The sequence below is a fragment of the Cryptomeria japonica genome, chromosome 6 (genome assembly GCF_030272615.1).
Source record: "Cryptomeria japonica chromosome 6, Sugi_1.0, whole genome shotgun sequence".
Taxonomy (NCBI): domain Eukaryota; kingdom Viridiplantae; phylum Streptophyta; class Pinopsida; order Cupressales; family Cupressaceae; genus Cryptomeria; species Cryptomeria japonica.
The window spans coordinates 598,939,307-598,948,810 of record NC_081410.1 but is presented as its reverse complement, the minus strand read 5'-3'; positions in this window follow the sequence as shown (position 1 = coordinate 598,948,810).

The window sequence follows — 9,504 nt, the reverse complement described above, 5'->3', positions numbered from 1 at the left end:
GTACATGATACTATTAAGAATGTAATTATGTACTAATTAATTACTCTTTATATTTATATAATTTAACATATTTCAAAATTTTCATAGACTAAGTGACATGTCAAAGGCAACCAAGGAAAGACAAGAAAAGAATGGGCAACACAAACTCGGCTCTGGTGGTTAGATGAAACTTGTTGCATGAATTGTAAGTATCTCATGTAAATGAAATATTGCATCAAAATATTTATAAACTGCAAATGATTTTTTTTTATCAAACAATGCGAGCAAAATTCACAATACCAAGAAAAAATGCATGACTCTGAATTCATTAGAGCGCCCATAGAAGATGACAAGATAATTGCCTACTAGCAAGGCTATACAACCATGGCTAATCGGCTATGAGAATTGAGTGGGCATACACAATATTCTGGTGCATCCATCACACAGGTAAATATGCTAAATGGAAATTGTTTCAAATTGAATACTTTACCAATACTCTGATTGATGTTGAGCTCCAACATAAAGGGACTATATTTGTTTTAAATAAGCAAGCAATGATAACAATTTGCATGACATTGGAATGCAGTCTACTAATCATGAAACACCACCTGCACATGAAGGTTCGAATGTGCATCCCAGTAGTGGAGGTATTCATTTTCTATTCAAATTCATTTATGTAGTTATTAATATAATTAAACATCTTAATTTGTAATTAGAGTAGTAATTAATGTAACCTTTTTTGTTAATATTTTAGAGCATGTATTCGGTGGTGACCAAGTGGAGCATGATCTGGGTACATAACATTAGGAATGTGATGTTCCCCAATTAGGTAAACAGGACCACTGTTATTCCTTTAAACAAATATAATTGCAATTGGTATTCAACATTAATGTAACCTTTAGTATTTCAACTCCAGATGATCTAGAGGGTGTTCAACATGTTGAGGTTGAGGCTAGACAAAATTATGTGGCCCCATCAAGTAAAGAGTGCAACAATTATGTTCTCTAAATTAATGAAATACTTGTAACAATAATTAAAAAAAAATTGAATTTAACCTATTTCTTTGTTAGTGCAGAGGACCCCCCTTCACTTTAGTGTCCTCATCATCGATATAGGACTAGGCATACATCGAGATAACGAGTAGAGGACAGAACAACTGCAGAGGGGGGAAATGATGAAGAAAATGATGTTCTACTTAGTCTTTTCATAACTTCAAAGAAAAAACAAAAAGAGAAATGATTGTAATATACCTTATTTGATAATGATTGTTTTTTATGTGCTAATGAATGGTTATGAATGATATGTGTTAATTAATATTGATGAATGCTGCATGTTAATTAATGTTAATCAATGTTATTTGTTAATGAACGTTATGTGATATTAATGAATGAATGTTATATTTTATGAATGGTAGAAAGAATGAAAGAATGAATGTTATAAAATGTTAATGGGAAATTTAGAGTGATGTTTGGGGGGGGAGGGGCAAAACGAGCTTCCACCTTCATGTGGTTGGCCCTATTAAGTAGAGAATATTAAACTATTCTCGAAACCAAGAGAAGCTCAATAAGATAACACACTTTTCAATATCTCATTATGTTGCATAGTTAATCTTATTGAATAATGTATATTTAATCTTAATTGTTGGGTCCAATAGAGAACACAGACAACAACACCACAAGTTGCTGGGTATAATGAACTCCCATATTGTCTTGTATGTACACTGATAGTGTGAGTTGCTTCTAGTGTTGATATCCATGGCGGGACTGCAAAAGTTATGAATATGCCTCATCCTTGTAAGTTTTTTTATTACTTGTCATTTTCTTTAGCATTTTGTTACTTCATGAATGAGATGTTTTCAAGTGTCTATTCCATGAATACCTCTCTATTGTATGCTTCATGATCAATGTGTCTTCAACATGTCCACTCCATGAGAACCTTTCTCATATATACTTGTACCTTATGTGTATTTATGTATTACTTCATGGTTTACATGTATGATTCATGCCTTGCATGTATTCATATGTATGGTTTGTGCTTTACATATCTCCTTCATGCCTTATGAGCATTACTTCATGCCTTACAGTCTTCTCAAAATATTGCAAAATCATTCAACAAGAAAAAGAGTAGTAGAGGCTACATACCAAAATAAATTAGATCTCCCTCTTTATTTCCTCACTTTCTTCCCTATTTTCTTCCTCCCTTCTTTATCACTTCCCTTTTTCTTTATTTTTCCTTGATATAACTAACCTTTTCTCCTTAATGTTCTTCATGAATCCAAAGAATCCTTTACACTCCCCACTTTATATCCATGGAAACTACCTCCATAAATTCACTTAGTGTGAAGTAATTATTGTCTTCTACCATGGCCTTCATATATATTTCATATATTACCATCCATATTTATCGACCTCATTCTAATACTTTGAATCTTCCTCTTCTACCTCATTATGTGACAACAAAATTTGAGGATTTAAGAGAAGATTAAAATCATAATAGCCCTTAGCATTGGTTCAGAAAGAGTCTCATATTATGCCTCCTAGATTGGATGGCTCTGATCCTCATCACTCTATTCAGCTTTGCCCTCCTCACTGGATTGTTTGCACTCGTGATGACATAATTGTGAAGAGTATATTTCAACAATTTTTCATTTTTTTTTCCTCGCTACTAATTCAACTCTTTATATGTCATAAAATTGTATGAGCCTAATAGCTTCTACTCTTGTTGATAGTTTGGTGGATCTGAACAATGGATCCTTCAAAGAAGCATGATCCTTGTAATTTTGGCCTTCCATGATGTGAAAAAGAGGTTATGTTATGAATAATGGTCCAGATGATTTAGTTATTTCTTATTATGTTGAGTATGAGTAAATTTGGGCTTCCTTGGCTATGGTCACTATTTTGTACTAACTATTATCATTTAGTGTGATTTGAGCATGGACTTCAAGTAATCAAGAGGGTGGAAACAATCTTCAAGTGTTAGGGGGTACATGGCCTTGACCAAGGGATGAAAGTATCAGGAAAGTACAAGTGATTCATGTGTAGATCAATGTATCATTCACCTATTAATTCCTTGCAATATTCTCAAATAAACAAGAAAAGAGGTATGTTGAGTGCATATATACATTTTATGTTGCCATGATATAAGTAAGATATCAAACATGTAACTTAGATTGATTTGCAATTTCATTCATAAATGTTATATCTTCCTTGTGGATTTTGAATGCATAATCTCTCATTGATTTCAATATCTTTATTGCAAGTACTCTTTTCATTATGAAACTCCATTCATTGAGGTCTCTTACTAAATGCAAGTCAATTATCCTATCAATGATGATAGGTTTTGCATGCATTTTATGGGGAAATCTTATTAATAGCTATGGGTGACACCAAGGTTTGTGCATACTGGTGTAAGGGCTACTATTAGGACATTTCATTACCATTACATATCCACACCTAGTGGGGTTTCCAAACACAACTTGTTTGAGTGGGCAATATCATTGGTAAAATTGTAATTGTCACAATTGGTACCCTTTGGACAATCAGTAATTTTTGGTCTATGACACTTTTTATGGCTTCTAAATGCTTCCATGGGGTGTACAGGGGTCCCATGCATCTCTTCCAACATTCCATCTAAGGCTCTTCACTCTCACCTATCTTATATTCCACTTTCTCTATGTTGTTATCCTTGAGGTGTGATACATGAAGAATATTAGACCAATCAATGAAATCTAGCGTGTGTCTGAGAGGTTTTGGAGACTTGTAAGAGAGAGAAATGAAAATACATATTTACAAGAGCCTTTCCAACTAGTGGTGTGATTTTTTAATGGTGAAAAGGCCAAAAATACTTTTTTTTCTCTCATTAGAAACCCTAGTGAGTGTTTTGATAGTTTTTGGAAAAATAGCGATATCTTCTTAAAATTTCAATGGATCTTAATGCTACAAAAGATAAAATGAAGGTAATTCACTTCTCTACCATATCCAATCAACTTCTAATAAGAATATGATGAATTTCACAATTAAAAATAATGACAATCAAACTAAAATGTTTTTGTATGAAAAAAAAGCTCCAACTTCATTTAGTAAAACTTTCAAAATTCAACAAGAAAAACTTGGGTGGTGTGACAAAGGCCTATTTATGCCAATCCAAGTGGGCTACAATCTCAAACCGCCGAAAACCAACCTCCCAACCAAATTTTTAAAAGTTGTCATGACAATAATGACAACTTTTTTACAATTTTTACAATTTTTCCCCAATGGACCTCAAACTTTCCCAATTAGGTCCAAATACATCATAATAGCCTCAAATGACCTTATTTACATGAAATAACACAATAAAAACTAAAATATCAAATTTTGACCGTTTTGGCCAAACCTAGGTCCCTAGGGTGCTCCCGCACCATCAAACCATGTGAATATAATGAACAATAAAGACTTCTTTATAGTATTATATAATGAACAATAAAGACTTCCTTACAGTATTATATATTCATTATAGCTGATAATGCTTACCAAAAAAAAGAAAGATAAGAGTTTATATGCTAAACTGTTCTTAAATAGATATGGTTGCAAATTGCTTTGATATATTATGTATAACAAATTGCTATAACCAAATTTTTGTGCTATATTATTGGATCCAATACTCATGATTTTGGATTTTAGATAGAATGCCTCACTATATTACTTTGGACTATAGGTGTAGATTCATTGTGGTTTATGCTAAAATAATTCAAACAATTGTACATAGTTTATGGGTAACTTCACTTAAGAAACTCATGTCTCATCTCTAAGGGTTGAGAACATTTCCATCAGATCATGTCCTTTTTGGTTAACACTCGATCATGTGTTTCATGCTGGTTAGAAAGTTACAAACCAGAGCAAAAAAGGATGCAATCTTGTATTTCATAGTAATGCAACATTTCCAAAGCTATTTCAACATGAAACCAAAAGAACTGGTTTCAGTTAAAATCTCTATCAAATTTTAATGGCCCTTTTTAATACATTTATAATGATTAGTTGGATGCTCTCGATATTTTGTCATCCTCAACATGGTGAGCTCATCTCTGATTCTTTTCACTTTTAAATTGAATCAGCTCCTAAAGAAGTGGGTCATATTATTCAACAAAGTTGACGTCTCCATGGGTGAAGACCTATGTTGGATTAGAAGTTAACTCTAAGAATATTTACAAGGTTCTCATATAATTTTGATGCTGCCAATAATATTGGTGTAACAAATACTTGATGGTATCCAAGGGAGAAAGGAAAAAAAATTCCAAACGTTGCATCTCCCCATTAAAGTCCAATAAATGGTAGGACAATATGAGGTCATTGATGCATATTTGATCAGTGATCTATCACATAATATATTATAACTTCATTTTCCTTGTGCCAAACATTTAAGGCATTATTGCACTTGCTAGACAAAATTTTGGGCAACCACATTCAGATTGCAAGTGATTTTGTAATCGACAAATTATTTCAATAGGATTTGATTTATGACTGATTTGCACCTTATATAAGTGTTGTAGAACCTTAAAATTAAAATTATATTCACTCTCTATGTATGAGGATAGTCATGGAGTAGCAACGTATATAAGTGTTGATGATAACACATGATCTTCTCAACTAACATTGATTTATAACATTGGTTTATGTTGTTGAAACTCATCCTAAGTATGCCATTAGATGGGTCATAGGATGAAAGGCTAATCATCCTATCTCTAGTGAATAGGCACTCACCGAAAAGCACCTCCCTTGTGATTGTGGCAACCAAAAGAATATGTAGGCCTTAATGTCTTCTATTTCAGCAACTGTTATAATTGTAAATATTTTCCAAAACATTTTTCTCTTTGCAGCCTTATAATTTATTTGGCATTCAATCCTTAGAAATATTGATCTCTCTTTCATTATGACTGATTGCGGGTGGTTGCTATTCACTAGAGACAGGATGATTAGCCTTTCATCCTATGACCCATCTAATGGCATACTTAGGATGAGTTTCAACAACATAAACCAATGTTATAAATCAATGTTAGCTGAGAAGATCATGTGTTATCATCAACACTTATATACGTTGCTACTCCATGACTATCCTCATACATAGAGAGTGAATATAATTTTAATTTTAAGGTTCTACAACACTTATATAAGGTGCAAATCAGTCATAAATCGAATCCTATTGAAATAATTTGTCGATTGCAAAATCACCCGCAATCTGAATGTGGTTGCCCAAAATAAATTATAGGAACTCACCGAAAAGCACCTCCCTTGTGATTGTGGCAACCAAAAGAATATGTAGGCCTTAATGTCTTCTATTTCAGCAACTATTATAATTGTAAATATTTTCCAAAACATTTTTCTCTTTGCAGCCTTATAATTTATTTGGCATTCAATCCTTAGAAATATTGATCTCTCTTTCATCAACATCCTTGATGGTTCTAGCAAGGGCTTTTACCATGAATTGAGGTCTCATAACTGCCCCTCTTTCATGAATGAAGAAATTACCTTGCCTAAAATGCTTCCATTTTGAGAAAAGAAGTTTTGTCCTTCTAGATTACCCTTTTCTTAACAGATATTTGACCAGACAGTGGGGTTTGTATTTGTTAGGATAAATGAAAGTCTCAAAGACACTGAGAGGGGGGTGGGGGAGGTGGGGGTGAATCAGTATCTAACCGGTTAAAAGAATATGTAAACTTATTAAGAACTTTGCATCCCAAAATAGTGTACCAGTAAATAAGAATTAATGCAATAAATAAGAATAATAGAGACAACATAGAGAACATACCATAACACAAGATATTTAATGAGGAAACCCGGTGTGGGAAAAACCTCAGTGGGATTTTTGTGTTGGTATTTTGATGATAATTAGTTGTGATTGTTATTGATGGACACACACTTATTAATGTATGCATTATTCTCAACCGATAGCCATTCCAATCGGTATTGGATCTCATTATGAAGATCTCAAAGCGGAATGAAGACCTTGAGCGACAGTTAATCTTTTGATTGGAACACTATGTTCCAAGTTTTCCAGTCTTCACTTGTCAACTGGTAATTGGTATACTTTGTTAACCGGTATAATGTGTGATGAGTTATCATCCACCGACACTTTGGCGGTGTTTCTATGTTGTGTTACCAAATATGTCTAGATGCAGTGTACCTAGGAAATTGTAGTCTAATCTTATTGGACCGACATGAAATCAAGTTCCCATATGAGGACATCATGTTTAGGGTTTTGGTGTGTGTGATGTACGAATGAAGATAAGGTCTGTGTGAGAAAAGGTCTCACATAATAGAGATAGAGAGTGTGAAAATATAGAAGATTGAAGTAATGCTGGAATGCATTAACAAGGGATCTATTCAAGCATTCTGTGCTACTGTCTAGATCATTCACTTGTTGATTACTAATATCTTCGACAAGTCTGAAACCCTTAACCGAGTAGGGCCAGCCAAGCCTATTGTAAATCCTCTAATAAGGTGGTTCACAGTTGTGGATCTAAAATCCTCTAATAGGGTAGCCTTTAACAAGACTTATCTCCTAACAAAGATTTGGATTCCTAACAGGATTTGTTCTAGTGAAGAACATTGTAAGGCCTTAACCGGTCTAGTTACTATTCTATAGATAGTTGACTTGTGAGTTTTACTCACCATGGTTTTTCCCATTTGGGTTTCCATGTCAATGTTGGCACTACAATAAAATGGAGATTGTTGGCATTTCAATAAGGATATTGAGAAGGTTGTTGGAGATTATTGATATAATTGAAGAAGGATGATTACTGTCTTTATAATATTATTTTGTCATTGATGTCAATAAATTGACTTTCTAATTTAGTATGATGTTTCCATATCTTGAGAAATATGTATTGATGAGAATTAAGATGTCGGTAAGTGACATAGAAAGAATGTGATAATGAAGGGGAGAAATAAGTTATTCAATGGGCAACTATTACCAAGTTAGACAATGATGAGATCATGTTGTTTTGATTATTTTGATATCCTACATATGTTGTTGATTGTAAGGTTAATACTATACTCTGCAACCAAGAAAAGAACCTAGCCAATAAACCCTAAGGTTATCGATATCGGTTAATGAAGGTGAAATGTCTACCAAGTAAAGTTTAGTATTTACCAAGTAACAACTGAGTTATGACAGATCGCATTAGATGGATAAAAAAATTATTTAATGAAGGATGTTGATGAGCTGGAGATGAAGAGATGATTGGTATGCCGCACATGAAGTTTGTTAAGGATCTATGGCAATGGAAAATCAAAAGGAAGATCTACAGCACAGATTGAACCGCAATAACCTAGCACAAGTTTGTAGGAAGGAATGCAAGTTCCAAGGTGAGGTAAAGCATTTTCAGATCGAAGGATACATTGAACCTAGTCAAGATTGATGATCTGATGGCCAAGATTGATCATGGGAAATGTGATCAAGGAGATTAAGCGGTTAGCAAATTGTTTATAAATAAGGAATTGTTGATAAACAATGTATGCGGGAAAGTGTAAGCACCAGGATGCTACATAGTGATTACCGAGCACAGAAGCTTGAAGACCTATTTGATTAACAGAGTAGGGAGCCCAACAGAGGGACAAGTAAAGTCCTATGACTAGATTGTTTTGAGCAAATAAGAATCTGCTTTAGCATTTTAGATGTGAAGTTGCAGATGTATTTTTATTAATGTTATTTTGTAAAGTGACAGAAAATATCTTAATCGAGTGGACTTAACAGTCTTATTTGTAAATCCTCTAGCAAGGTAACATTCTAAATGAGTGTTTGAAATCCTTTGACAAGGTCACTTCTAACAAAGTGAAGATCCTAATAGATCTGAGGGAAATCCCTTAACTGGGTCACGTCTAGCAATGTGTTTGTAATCTTTAACAAGATTTGTTTTTAACTGAGCATACTCTAGAAGAGTAGATTTCTTAGTGGGTCTGAAATCCCATAGTGGTTTTTCCCTATTTGGGTTTCCACGTTAAATCTGGTGTTATATGTGTTATGATGACTATGTGTTTATGAGTTAACATGTTTAGCAGTTTTTGGTTATATCATTGAAGTATAAGTTACCAAGGCTGAATTTGTTGAGTTTATGGAAGATTAAGTTTGTATGATTCACCCCCCCTCTCATCTTGTTAGCTATTGGCATCAGTACTTCACATTTAGTATTAGAACTTAACAATTCGTATCAGAGCTTTGGACTTCGGAAGAAAAGTTTAAAGGTACTTGAGGCAAAGATCCGAAGATGTATAAAAGAGATGCACCAAAGCTGAACAAGTAAAGTTTCTCCACATGGCAGAAAAGGATGAAGATGCACTTATTAGGAATTGGAGAATATGCAACATATTATTTGGAGAATGATTACATACCACCAAGCACCAACCCAATGACCTTGGAGGAGATAAAGGCAAAGAAAGAACATATTCAAGCTATGATTGAAATAACATCAGCATTGACCGACTCAGAGTTTAATGATCTAGAAGGCTATAATGATGTAAAAGCAATGTGGACCAAGCTCATATCTATGTATGG